Source organism: Schistocerca gregaria, chromosome 9 (assembly GCF_023897955.1).
Source record: "Schistocerca gregaria isolate iqSchGreg1 chromosome 9, iqSchGreg1.2, whole genome shotgun sequence".
Lineage (NCBI taxonomy): Eukaryota > Metazoa > Arthropoda > Insecta > Orthoptera > Acrididae > Schistocerca > Schistocerca gregaria.
This window is the reverse complement of record NC_064928.1, coordinates 114,115,365-114,129,934: the sequence shown is the minus strand read 5'-3', so window position 1 is coordinate 114,129,934 and position 14,570 is coordinate 114,115,365.

The window sequence follows — 14,570 nt, the reverse complement described above, 5'->3', positions numbered from 1 at the left end:
CGAAGTGAAAAAGCAGACGTTGCGGCTTCTGTCGGTCATAATCCACATGTTTGCTCCACATAAACAGCGAGTGCCTCTGGAGTAAGTAGACCCTGCGCAAACGGCTTCCATCCGTATCATGAGTCACTTTACTAACCGGATAATTACCAGCGGCTAATAACTCGTGCTCGTAAAATACTGAAACGAATTATTTCCAGAAGGATGGGAAAGCTGGTGTGGTAACCCGACGATGGTCGCGACATGTTCACTGCTCACTAATGAGATCACGCTCAGATCAGAGGTGAAGCGGAATTTTGAGGTCATCCGTTTCTTGGCACGGGAGCAGCTGCATATGGAGTGAAACGGCGATGGGGTCTGGCTGAGATTTTTCAAGCGGTTGGAGACTGTAGTCAGAATGTCAGGCTAAGGATGCAGGTATGTTGATGATAGGGAAGTGACTCTGGATTCGTTTACTGGTCTATTTCTTATCGTTTCTTCTTGTGTCAGGAAAGAACTTGCGGAGGAGCACAGACAAAGCGTAAAACATAAATGAGGCTTACAACAAATTCCCGGAACAAATGCTCATCCTGCCCTAAAGCTTTCTTAACATTAGGGTACTTATGTAATGTATAGTATTACAGGCTGCGAACCGTAGAAGTGCCTTATTCTGTTCCATTAATCAAATGCTTACGTTCAAGTACCCGTCACAACGAAAATTTTTTTGTACTACAGTCTCTTTAATTCATTATTGTTTTTTGCAACCACGGGAACAGTGATTAAAATTCAATTATGACAAGGAATTTCAGATTTTTTGTTTCTTATGAATAAAAAAATTACTGCCTCTCAAAACTAAAAGTTCTTTGTACAAATAATACGCAAAAACTAAAAAATAATAATGACTACTGCGTACATTGAAGATTTTATTTTATTTTATTTTATTTTATTTTTTCTTGGCGACCTACATCTCAGTTATTTGCTGGATGAACCCCAATCTCTGTCTTTATTCACAGTTTTTACCCTCCATCTACAATCATCGAAATTATTCCCTTATATCTTGAAATACGCCCTATCATCTTGTTCTTTCTTCTTGCGCTTCCCATGTATTTCTCATACATTCATGTCCTCGCGCCAACTCTCCTGAGAACCTACTCATTGGATAGCTTCTCAGTGTACCTAATCTCCAACATTCCCCTAAATCATCCCACCTCAAATGCATCGATTCTCTTCTGTTCAGGTTTTCCCGCAGTCTACATTTCACTATCATAGAATGCCGTGTTACAAACGTATATTCCCATATATTTCTTCCTCAAATTAAGGCTTATGTTTAATGCTCGTAGAGTTGTCTTAACAAGGAACACCCTTTTCGCCAGAGCTAGTCTACTTTTATGTCGTCCTCGCACCACCTCTCCTGGGTAAATTCGCTGCCTTGGTAGCAGAATTCCCCTCTTTAGTGATCACTAATCTTGATGTTAATTTTTCCTGCTTTTCTAATCTCTGCTACTTCTAATAATTTTCGTCTTCATCAGTCGACATTGTCTTTCTTCTCGAAGATTGTAGTTTGATTTTTTTCGAGTCTGATGATCTATTATGGAATTTGGCGCTTCGTTTGAGAGTAATAATGGTACCACCCATTTCCATCTCCAGCAAACATTCTTGGACAGAGACATTAGATCACATCTGACTACAGTCCAGTACTTCAGCAGAAATTCTTCGTCTTTCGTCTGTCTGTCCGTCTTTTAGTTTGTGAGGGACGAAATTTGCATTAAGTTTCCGTTTCTCTAAATTTTCTCGTACAATCTTATGGCACACATAACGACTCATATTAACTTCTTCTGATATCACACGCAGAGTTCCATGACGGTCTTCTGCAATAACTGCTTTACACGTTACTCGTTTGCATCGGTGTGTGCTGTAGACCGGCGACCAGCTCTGGGATCATCTTGCACTGAATGTCTGCCTTCACAAAAACGTTCGTTCCATTCGATAACACGATCTCCTGAAAGTGCCTCGCCTGCATATGGTCACTCAATCATTTTTCACGTTTCACTAGAGGCTTGCCTCATCTTAATGCAGAACTTAATGTTCACTTTTTGCTCCCAGTGAGCATCCATTGTGCCACCGTAACTGATGCGCCAAGAACCCAAATAGTGTGTCGCCAAGCACTGTCCTGCTACCTAGTGAGTTTGCACAGAAAAAGGCCCAAGTAGATTTCAAGGACGCACACATACCAGCTAACATAAACAAACATTTGTTCCTTTTTTAGCATTGAAAACTCAGAAATAAGAATTCTATCCTGGAAATTTTCACACAACGAGAGTATAACAGCATTACAGTTATTATTAACGTACCTAGGAAATACATTACCAACAACACCAATAAATTTATCTTATAATTAAGTATTAGACAAACACTACTAATTGTAGAATCAGTCATTGCAATTATTCAAGCTTATGTGCTCTCTACTTTCATAACTATATATTCTAGGGATGTGTACTAAAATCTTATGTTAACAACTCATTAAAATCGCCCATTTCACCCAGTAGGTTATACACTTTGACCATTAACCATCTATCACTTCGCTAGGCTGTGAAAATTCATTCTGCAAACGCTCCCTGACGCTGGCGACTCTCATGCTATGGGGCTCGCGCATCTAGGGGGGCATGATAGCACTAAGAGGGGGTCGCGAGTTTATTGAACAGAAAAAAATCAATTTAACAGTTGATTAATTTACGGGAAGGAAAAGTAAATGTATCGAATCAACGCTGTGAAACAACAATAAATTTTCTTTTTCTTGATAATTTGTAAGGTTTGAAATTTTGTAAGCATAACGTCAAAACACTGGAGATACATTACATACATAAGCAACAAAACAACAACAACAAAATGTAGAGTAATGAAACTTCAAGACTACATTTATCTAAGTAACATACCGAAGTGATTAGCATTGCAAGATCACGGGTTAATGTAACTGCAAGATAACACATTGTAATATGAAATGCTGGTACATTAAGAACCGGTGTAATCTCCAGAATGTTCAATACAAGCATGCAAACTTGCACGCAGCGTGTTTTATAGGTGCCGGTGGGCGTTATCCTGTTGAAAAGCAACCGCTTGGAACGCTGTTGATGAATGTCAGCACAGCAGGTCGAGTCAGCAGACTGAAGTATAAATGTATAGCCAGAGTGGTTGGGACAAGTGTTCTGGCTTTCATACGATGTTGTAACACAGACCGTAGCTCCAGGAGTAGATGGGTGGCACACAGAGTTTGGTTTCAAACTCTCAAATGCCGTCTTTGGCACCGAAGCAGAATTAGGTTCCATCAGAAAAAAGACATCCTGCAATGAGGTCTAGCTTGGCGGTGGTCTGGGTGAGGCGCCCTGCTTAAGCCTCAGGACAGGACAGGTAGTTTAAATTGTGCGCCAAAATAAGGGGCTGTCAGTTACACTGGCACATACAAATTTTTTATTTGATGAAACATTACAAGAGCCCAAAGAAAAGTTTTTTGTTTTGTTTCTTAAACACACACAGCTTTAATGTTTGGGACTTAATTATTGGCTGCAAGCCACTTTAATTTAATAATGACTGTAGGCCAATAACTTAAAACGCAAGCGTGATCAGAAATTTAAAAGGCTAACAGTATCTTACAACAGTTCTTTATTTAGGCTGAAGGCCCAAAGAATATGAGGTTTTTAGAGCAAACAATTTGATTCAAAATCGGCTGAAAGCGCAATTCTTAAGGCTAAAGAACATTAACGGTTTCAAAAAGAAAACAAGGCTTTACGTAAAACAGTTCTTAATTAGGCAAAACTCAACCAAAACAGAAATTTAAAAGGCAAAGCCTTATCTTAAAACAGTCCTTAATTTAGGCTGAAGGCTCAAAGAATCAGACACTTCAAGAGCAAAGAAGTTATATTCAAATCGGCTGAAGGCCTAACACTTAAAACTCCATTATATTAATTTTTTTAAATACCAAAGACCTTACATGAAACAGTTCTTTAATTTAGGCTTAAGGCCTTTAGAGCAAAACCACTGAAACTCAAATCGGCTGATACCTCAACACTTAAAATTCAATAACATTAAAACCTTTAAAATGCCAAAGGTCTGACGTGAAACAGTTCTAGGCTGAACTCCTAGAGAATCTTACTCCTTAAGGGCAAAACAACCTCAATTTTTTTTAAAAATCCGCTAGAACCATTACAAGTACAAACAACAAGATCTAATTTAAAAAAAGGCAGTACACCCAAGGGCTCTCAGAAGTTCCGAGGGTCGGCTATGGAGTTCAAACGCTAATGTTCGCGTAGGTGAGACAGGCAGTCGGCCAAACCATTATCGATATGACGGGAACCCAACCGACAGACAGTCAACGGACCAAGTGACAGGATAACTAATTCAAAGGACACAATGTGACAATCTTCGTGTTCGGCATCGGTGAGCCACGGACCTCAGAGCAATGGGAACAGCCTCTCACACTGCGACAGCCCGTGGACCCTGCCAGCGTCCCCAGCCAGACACCCGCCACGGAGACTTCCTCGCTGCCCCACGCCAACCGACCAACTGCCCAGCCTCGGAAACGGTGAAGGGACAAAATATACGTCGGCCGATGAGACAACCAACCGAACGACCAACCAACGACCAACCTCACCGGCGCTCCGTCCCCGACTTCACTGCTGCTGCGTCCCGACTGCACTGCTGGTCCGTCTCCAACTCACTGCCGGACACACGACGACCCGGAAATACTATCGGTCGCTCCAGAGATGGTACGACAGTGCACTTACAGATATGCGCTGCTGCTGCTCGCGGGCAAGTAAGGCAGGAAGTTAGTGACGCCAGTCAATGGAATAAGAAAACGAGGCGGCAGAGCCGTAATAGAAGATGACAAACAATAAATGGGATAAACGCTAGTCGTGCACGGCTCACTGGGCTCGGTAGAAAGCACGCACGCTACACGGCGTCAGTCTCGGAGGTGCCCTTGAAAATACCGATCTGTAACAGTTCGTTACATCGCTGTGGCACCAACTGCTGCTCAAATTACCGTTGTAGATGCAATATGATGCGCCAAAGCCGAAATCTAACATGATATCTGGAGCCCAGTCTTCTTGCGACCGTATATTCTCTTGACCACATCTGCCAGAAATTTTACACAGTGGCTACTACATTCGTGCAACGTCTTACTGCAATATTGCAGGAGCAACTTCCAGCTTCTCGTTGCCGTATTACAAGACTTAGTTCAATCTCAGTGAGGTGTTGATAATAGTGTCCTTGCCATTCTTTACTAACATCAACTCACCACGTCAAATCTCAAAGGTAAGTATCGTTCACCGTTACAGCTCCTACATAAAACAAACCTGATTTTCATCCTTATAGTGGCGCAACTAGCGCCAATCTCATGCCACTGGTGCGAAGGTTTAAGATACGTCGTCTTTCAGATGTAGAAACACGCCTACCAACTTTCGTTTATATCCCACAACTATTCCTTGGTGCTGTGAGTGCAAACTGGTTCCCGAATACTGCCAAGTTGAGAAATGCTGCCCCACGCCGTGCATAATATACACTCCTGGAAATGGAAAAAAGAACACATTGACACCGGTGTGTCAGACCCACCATACTTGCTCCGGACACTGCGAGAGGGCTGTACAAGCAATGATCACACGCACGGCACAGCGGACACACCAGGAACCGCGGTGTTGGCCGTCGAATGGCGCTAGCTGCGCAGCATTTGTGCACCGCCGCCGTCAGTGTCAGCCAGATTGCCGTGGAATACGGAGCTCCATCGCAGTCTTTAACACTGGTAGCATGCCGCGACAGCGTGGACGTGAACCGTATGTGCAGTTGACGGACTTTGAGCGAGGGCGTATAGTGGGCATGCGGGAGGCCGGGTGGACGTACCGCCTAATTGCTCAACACGTGGGGCGTGAGATCTCCACAGTACATCAATGTTGTCGCCAGTGGTCGGCAGAAGGAGCACGCGCCCGTCGAAATGGGACCGGACAAAAGCGACGCACGGATGCACGCCAAGACCCTAGGATCCTACGCAGTGCCGTAGGGGACCGCAACGCCACTTTCCAGCAAATTAGGGACACTGTTGCTCCTGGGGTATCGGCGAGGACCATTCGCAACCGTCTCCATGAAGCTGGGCTACGGTCCCGCACACCGTTAGGCCGTCTTCCGCTCACGCCCCAACATCCTGCAGCCCGCCTGCAGTGGTGTCGCGACAGGCGTGAATGGAGGGACGAATGGAGACGTGTCGTCTTCAGCGATGAGAGTCGCTTCTGCCTTGGTGCCAATGATGGTCGTATGCGTGTTTGGCGCCGTGCAGGTGAGCGCCACAATCAGGACTGCATACGACCGAGGCACACAGGGCCAACACCCGGCATCATGGTGTGGGGAGCGATCTCCTACACTAGCCGTACACCTCTGGTGATCGTCGAGGGGACACTGAATAGTGCACGGTACATCCAAACAGTCATCGAACCCATCGTTCTACCATTCCTAGACCGGCAAGGGAACTTGCTGTTCCAACAGGACAATGCACGTCCGCATGTATCCCGTGCCACCCAACGTGCTCTAGAAGGTGTAAGTCAACTACCCTGGCCAGCAAGATCTCCGGATCTGTCCCCCAATGAGCATGTTTGGAACTGGATGAAGCGTCGTCTCACGCGGTCTGCACGTCCAGCACGAACGCTGGTCCAACTGAGGCGCCAGGTGGAAATGGCATGGCAAGCCGTTCCACAGGACTACATCCAGCATCTCTACGATCGTCTCCATGGGAGAGTAGCAGCCTGCATTGCTGGCAAAGGTGGATATACACTGTACTAGTGCCGACATTGTGCATGCTCTGTTGCCTGTGTCTATGTGCCTGTGGTTCTGTCAGTGTGATCATGTGATGTATGTGACCCCAGGAATGTGTCAATAAAGTTTCCCCTTCCTGGGACAATGAATTCACGGTGTTCTTATTTCAATTTCCAGGAGTGTATGTCACCACAGCAACCCTTCTCCGAGGTATGTTAGTCCCATAAAATTTGTAGAAGTACTTTTGTGAACTTTACTTTTGTGAACTTTGCTACGTAGAAGGTGAGGTAGATGCAAGAGTAAAACCGTAAGGAAGGGTCGTAAACGTGGTTTCATAGGTCAGAAAGTAAACTACTGGCCTTTAAAGTTGCTACATCACGAAGATGACGTCCTACAGACGCGAAATTTAACCGACTTTAATAAGATGCTGTGATATGCAAATGATTTGCTTTTCAGAGCATTCACACTAGGTTGGAGCCGCTGGCAACACCTACAAGGAGGAACGTTTCCAACCCATTTCTCATACACAAACAGCAGTTGACCGGCGTTACCTAGTGAAACGTTGTTGTGATGCCTCGGGTGAGAAATGCGTACCATCACGTTTCTGACTTTGATAAATGTCGGATTGTAGCCTATCGCGATTGCGGATTATCGTATCGCGACATTGATGCTCGCGTTGGTCGATATCCAATAACTATTAGCTGAATATGGAATCGGTGGGTTCAGGAGGGTAATATGGAACGCCGTAATGGATCACAACGGCCTCGTATCACTAGCAGTCGATATGACAGGCATGTTATCCGCATAGCTGTAACGCATCGTGCAGCCACTTCTCGATCCCTGCGTCAACAGATGGGGACATCTGCAACACAACAACCATCGGCACGAACAGTTCGACGACGTTTGTAGCAACATGGACTATCAGCTCTGAGACCATGGCTGCGGTTACCCTTGACGCTGCATCACAGACAGGAGCGCCTGCGATGGTGTACTCAACGACGAACCTGAGTTCACGAATGGCAAAACGTCATTTTTTCGGATGAAGCCAGGTTCTGTTTACAGCATCATGATGGTCGTATCCGTGTTTGGCGACATCGCGGTGAACGCATATTGGAAGCGTGTATTCGTCATCGCCATACTGTCGTATCACCTGGCGTGATGGTATGGGGTGCCATTGGTTACACGTCTCGGTCACCTCTTATTCGAATTGACGGCACTTTGAACAGTGGACGTTTCATTTCAGATGTGTTACGACCCGTGGCTCTACCCTTCGTTCGATCCCTGCGAAACCCTACATTTCAGCAGGATAATGCACGACCGCATGTTGCAGGTCCTGTACGGGCCTTTCTGGATACATAAAATGTTCGACTGATGCCCTGGCCAGCACATTCTCCAGATCTCTCACCAATTGAAAAAGTCTGGCCAATGGTGGCCGAGCAACTGGCTCGTCACAATACGCCAGTCACTACTACTCTTGATCAACTGTGGTATCGCGTTGAAGCTACATCGGCAGCTGTACCTGTACACGCCATCCAAGCAGTTTGACTCAATACCCGGGCGTATCAAGGTCGTTATTACGGCCAGAGGTGGTTGTTCTGGATACTGATTTCTCAGAATCTATGCGTGAAAATGTAATCACATGTCAGTTCTAGTATACTACCTATGTTCAATGAATACCTGTTTATCGTCTGTATTTCTTCTTGGTGTAGCAATTTTAATGGCCAGTAGTGTAAGAGCGTTATCCTGTGAAAAGCATGGGTTCCGATTTCGAGTCATGTTGTGGGATACTGTTTTAACTTGAGAGCAAATTTCAATAAAGGCTCAAAGGAAATTAAGAGGTACTCCCCCCCCGAACACTAACTTTGTATGTAAATATGCCGAATGTTGTAACTCAGGCGTGTTACACCTTGTAGACAAGGGCCGGCTCCAATACTCCTGTGGCGGTAGTGTTTGCGAGCGGAGAGTCAGGTGAGAACAGGAGGTAAACACTTTCCCCTGGGAGCGTGTACATACTTAAGACAGAGTTGTGCTCCAGTGACAGCAACTGCAGCAACACCGTGAGGCCGCACCTGCAGATGGCAGCTCCTGGCCTCGGCCCGGCTCACAAACTTGTGCAATAAATCGGCGCCGAGCGCAACAGACTTAATGAAACGGCGTCAGCGCCGGCAAAACTGTGGCAGGTGCTCGCCGCGCCGCTTCCTTATTAGTTCTGTAGCGCCGGAGACTGACGTCGCTCGCTCCACCCACCCGCCCGCGGTATTAAGACGCGGCCCCTCGGTGAGAGTTATGCCTTTCGCCCCTCCGCTTAAAACCTCTACCGGTACTCATTAATTGTCTGCTACGTAGGTTCAAAAGCACACTAATTACGATTCGTGTCCCTCAAGGCAGCGTTTTAGGTCCATCAGTGTTGTCACTGTTCCACCTGTGCTGGGCCTTCGCGTTAAAAGGTAATCACTTACTAAATGTTCCGCCTTTAACTTACAGTCAGCTGTCTTCACTCAGAATTATTTGAATTACATTTGGAGACCATAAGGCTGTATTCTAGGACAATCGATATGACTGGGAACACAAAAATAAGCAGAATTTTTGTTATTTTGCATTTTTGTCGAATTCTACAGTCACACTACTTTAACCCTCTTCAAAGTATTGTTCATGTGCATTAAGGGCAAACGGAAGGCAAGTGGGCTTCAAAAATTCGATTTTGGGATTTTAGCGTATTTGAAATGCCTGGTCTTACATGCGTGAAACAGTTTTTGCTTTATATAAACACAACAATTTTTTCGTGAGATATGATGGTTTTCCTGACGCACGGTCTTTGCCTGAATGCTCCTGACACTCTGTGCAAGTACAGGACAAGTGCCAGATATGACCACAAGCATTCTTTACCTGCATCAGTAATGAATGAAATTAAAACCATATTTAGAGACCTCTGCAAAGATACCGTGTTGAAGAAATGCCTTCATGGGAAAACTAAAAATTTTAATAAATGTGTGAATTCGTCATTTGGAACCGGTTACCTAAAACTGTATTTCTTCACCTTACAACACTCAAATTTGGTGTTTATGATGCTATTTTATGCTTCAGTGATGGTGTAAAATTAGAAAACTGTACGTTTTGGAATTATTGGGCATGAAATCTAGTGGAAATACTGAAAAATACTTGGTGCAAATAGAGAAAGAGAGAATCCGCGAAGCAGAAGTTGCTAATTTAAAATGCACAAAAGAAGCAAGGCAGAAAAGAGGGGCCAAGAAGAGAAAAGAAAGTCAGTATGATTCAGGCGGTGCAGGAAAATATTAGTGGTAAATAATTCTCATCAATAACTATACTAGAATTGCAATATTAAACTTTTTCTCAAAACTACATTTTTTTAAATTTCAGGTACGATATTTGATATACGAATGGAGTTAGAAACACGAAATTTGGTCAGTTTGTACTGCAACTGTAATACGTTATTGCAAGTAAAACCTACAAAGCACAAAGAAATTATTTTATAACAATCAGTGTACAAAAAAGTTTAACTTTACAAGTGAAATAATACAATTTTCGTTCTTCAAATCTATAAGAGGTAATATGTTCATTTTACTTGTATATATATATAAGTAATATGTTCATTTGACTATATATATATATATATATATATATATATATATATATATATATATATATATATATATATATATACTCCTGGAAATGGAAAAAAGAACACATTGACACCGGTGTGTCAGACCCACCATACTTGCTCCGGACACTGCGAGAGGGCTGTACAAGCAATGATCACACGCACGGCACAGCGGACACACCAGGAACCGCGGTGTTGGCCGTCGAATGGCGCTAGCTGCGCAGCATTTGTGCACCGCCGCCGTCAGTGTCAGCCAGTTTGCCGTGGCATACGGAGCTCCATCGCAGTCTTTAACACTGGTAGCATGCCGCGACAGCGTGGACGTGAACCGTATTTGCAGTTGACGGACTTTGAGCGAGGGCGTATAGTGGGCATGCGGGAGGCCGGGTGGACGTACCGCCGAATTGCTCAACACGTGGGGCGTGAGGTCTCCACAGTACATCGATTTTGTCGCCAGTAGTCGGCGGAAGGTGCACGTTCCCGTCGACCTGGGACCGGACCGCAGCGACGCACGGACGCACGCCAAGACCGTAGGATACTACGCAGTGCCGCAGGGGACCGCACCGCCACTTCCCAGCAAATTAGGGACACTGTTGCTCCTGGGGTATCGGCGAGGACCATTCGCAACCGTCTCCATGAAGCTGGGCTACGGTCCCGCACACCGTTAGGCCGTCTTCCGCTCACGCCCCAACATCGTGCAGCCCGCCTGCAGTGGTGTCGCGACAGGCGTGAATGGAGGGACGAATGGAGACGTGTCGTCTTCAGCGATGAGAGTCGCTTCTGCCTTGGTGCCAATGATTGTCGTATGCGTGTTTGGCGCCGTGCAGGTGAGCGCCACAATCAGGACTGCATACGACCGAGGCATACAGGGCCAACACCCGGCATCATGGTGTGGGGAGCGATCTCCAACACTGGCCGTACACCTCTGGTGATCGTCGAGGGGACACTGAATAGTGCACGGTACATCCAAACCGTCATCGAACCCATCGTTCTACCATTCCTAGACCGGCAAGGGAACTTGCTGTTCCAACAGGACAATGCACGTCCGCATGTATCACGTGCCACCCAACGTGCTCTAGAAGGTGTAAGTCAACTACCCTGGCCAGCAAGATCTCCGGATCTGTCCCTCACTGAGCATGTTTGGGACTGGATGAAGCGTCGTCTCACGCGGTCTGCACGTCCAGCACGAACGCTGGTCCAACTGAGGCGCCAGGTGGAAATGTCATGGCAAGCCGTTCCACAGGACTACATCCAGCATCTCTACGATCGTCTCCATGGGAGAGTAGCAGCCTGCATTGCTGCGAAAGGTGGATATACACTGTACTAGTGCCGACATTGTGCATGCTCTGTTGCCTGTGTCTATGTGCCTGTGGTTCTGTCAGTGTGATCATGTGATGTATCTAACCCTAGGAATGTGTCAATAAAGTTTCCCCTTCCTGGGACAATGAATTCACGGTGTTCTTATTTCATTTTCCAGGAGTGTATATGCAGTAAAAATTTCATTTCTTTGTCACTTACAGTTATTTTGGAAAGTGTACCTATTCAAAGGGTAAAATAGCATTGGCAGAATAGGGATAAAAATTGCATTCCGTCTCCCCTTAATGCACTTGTCCCAACGCTTTTGCCACAGCTGAAAACAGTTCTGGAACTCTTGAGCCACTATACTGTTCAAAGCCGTTGGCGTGTTTTCTTTCACGTCATCCACATAAGTGAATCGCTTTCCTATCAGAGTTGCTTCATCCGTGGAAAAAAAAATAGACCAGACGCAGTCAGGCTGTCTGAGTAGGATTATCAAACACAAGCACCATGGTTATTTTCCATGAACCGTCATACCTCCATAGTTGTGTGGGCTCGAACAATGTCGTGGTGGAGCAAGCAGTCCTCATTTCTCCACAGTTCTGGCCGTTTTAGCCGCACCCTTTCTCGTAATCTTACTAAAACATCCAGATAAAATTTTGGTACACCATTTCTCCTGGGGGAACGAATTCTTTGACAGTGTCAATGACATTAAAAAAAAACAACATTGTTTTCATGCTGGATCGCACTTGACGTGCTTTCTTGGGTCGTGGTGAAGTTTGAGTTTTCCACTGGCTCGATGCTTACTTTGACCCTGGTTGGTACCTGTACCAGCAACTCTCATCACCAGTTACAATTCTTTTAAGAAAATTTTGATTGTTCCACACTTCATGTTGCGGCAGAGATTCGCACGGTTTTATCTTTGGTCAGCTGTGAGCAAGGGAGGAACAAATTTTGCAGACACTCGTCTCTTGTAAACTCTTCCGTTACAATTCGCTGGATCGTGCTCCATGACACATACGTTTCTCGAAAGTTTCGTCAGAGGTCCTTCGACGACCTTCACCAATTACACGTTTGATTGTGGCAACGTTTTCGCCGTTTGTTCCCGTCGAAGGAAAACCCGGGCGTGGCATGTCTTGAGTTGACATGGTGCCAGATTTGAAACGAGAAAACCACTCGTAGACTTGTGCCTTCCCCAAAGCATCAGCATTAAAAGCTTTCCGAAGCTTCTCTAAAGTCTCAGATGAATTTTCCCCTGACAGGAAACTAAATTTTTAAAAAAATTGTTCAAATAGCTCTGAGCACTATGTGAGTTTACATCTGCGGTCATCAGTCCCCTAGACTTAGAACTGCTTAAACCTACATAACCTAAGGACATCACACATTCTTGCCGAGGCAGGATTCGAACCTGCGACCGTAGCGGTCGCGCGGTTCCAGACTGAAGCGCCTACGACCGCTTGACCACTGCGGCCGGCAAACTACATTTCGCACAGAGTCTTTCCTCCTTCTTTCCGGGTTCGTTTCTCGGCTGGGTTGGGGATTATCTCTGCCAGGGAACTGGGTGTTTGTGTTGTCCTCATCGTTTGATCATCATCATCATTCGTAATAGCGATTAGATTGGACTGCGCTGAAAACTGGAGACTGAAAAAATTGAGACTTTGTATTGGCGCTGATGACAGCCCAGTTGAGCGCCCTACAAACCAAACATCATCACCATCATTTCCTCCTTCTTATCGGTCATGTCATTAATTGCCGAATGGTTGAAATAGGAAAGCAAACAACAGAATCCGCAACCATATCACTTAACTCCGAGTGACGCCAACTTACGGAGTGACCCGGGAGACCTCATACTAATACCATCTTGTGGCACAACGGGTAACTGCAAAATGGGCGAGCGCAACAGTTCCGTTTTTAGGTCCCCCCGGTATTAATGCTATGGATCCATCACTGAAGTATTGAGGTCGCTATTAAGTCATGGCTCCGCCCTTTCGTTACTCAGGATGATATGTGTTCTGGTTTTCGCTGATCGTGAGGTGGTTCAAAACCAAGTAAATTTCAACTGCTGTACCACAACGAAGTGTTGTAGAACCATCAATACTGACGCCGCAAATGGGACACAGCCTGGACTGGGCCACGCGTTAAGACACTGCTGATGCCTATCCTTCGCTTTTTTGTTTAAAGCATATACTAATTATCTCTAACGGTTTCCAGTCTTCGGTCAAAAGCACGTTAATTATGTTCAGTGCGTTTTACGGCTTATCGTTACTGTACACACACACATATCAAAAAAAGTTTTACATCACCTCGCTTCCGAGAGTCCCGGAACCTGTAAAGAAAATTGGAATAGAGATCAACATAAACATCATTTCCGCCCTTTTATTGCTCATGAAAACTACCTTCAGAGGTGGTGGTCCCGGTTGTTGTAGACACTGGTACCCCTAATACCCAGCAGCACGTCCTCTTGCATTGATACATGCTTGCCTGTATTCGTCGTGGCATACTATCCACAAGTTCATCAAGGCACTGTTGGTCCAGATTGTCCCACTCCTGAACGAAGATTCGGCGTAGAACCGTCAGAGTGGTTGGTGGGTCATGTCGTCCATAAACAGCCCTTTTCAATCCATCCCGGGCATGTTCGATAGGGTTCATATCTGGAGAACATGCTGGCCACTCTAGGCGATCGATGTCGTTATCCCAAGTCATTTACAAGATGCGCACGATAGGGGCGCGAATAATCGTCCATGAAGACAAATGCGTCGTCAATATGATTGCTCTATCGGTAGGAGGATGGTATTCAGGTACGGTCCCTTCCATGACCACCAGCTGCGTACGTCGGTCCCACATAATGCCACCCCAAAACAGCAGGGAACGTCCACCTTGTTGCACT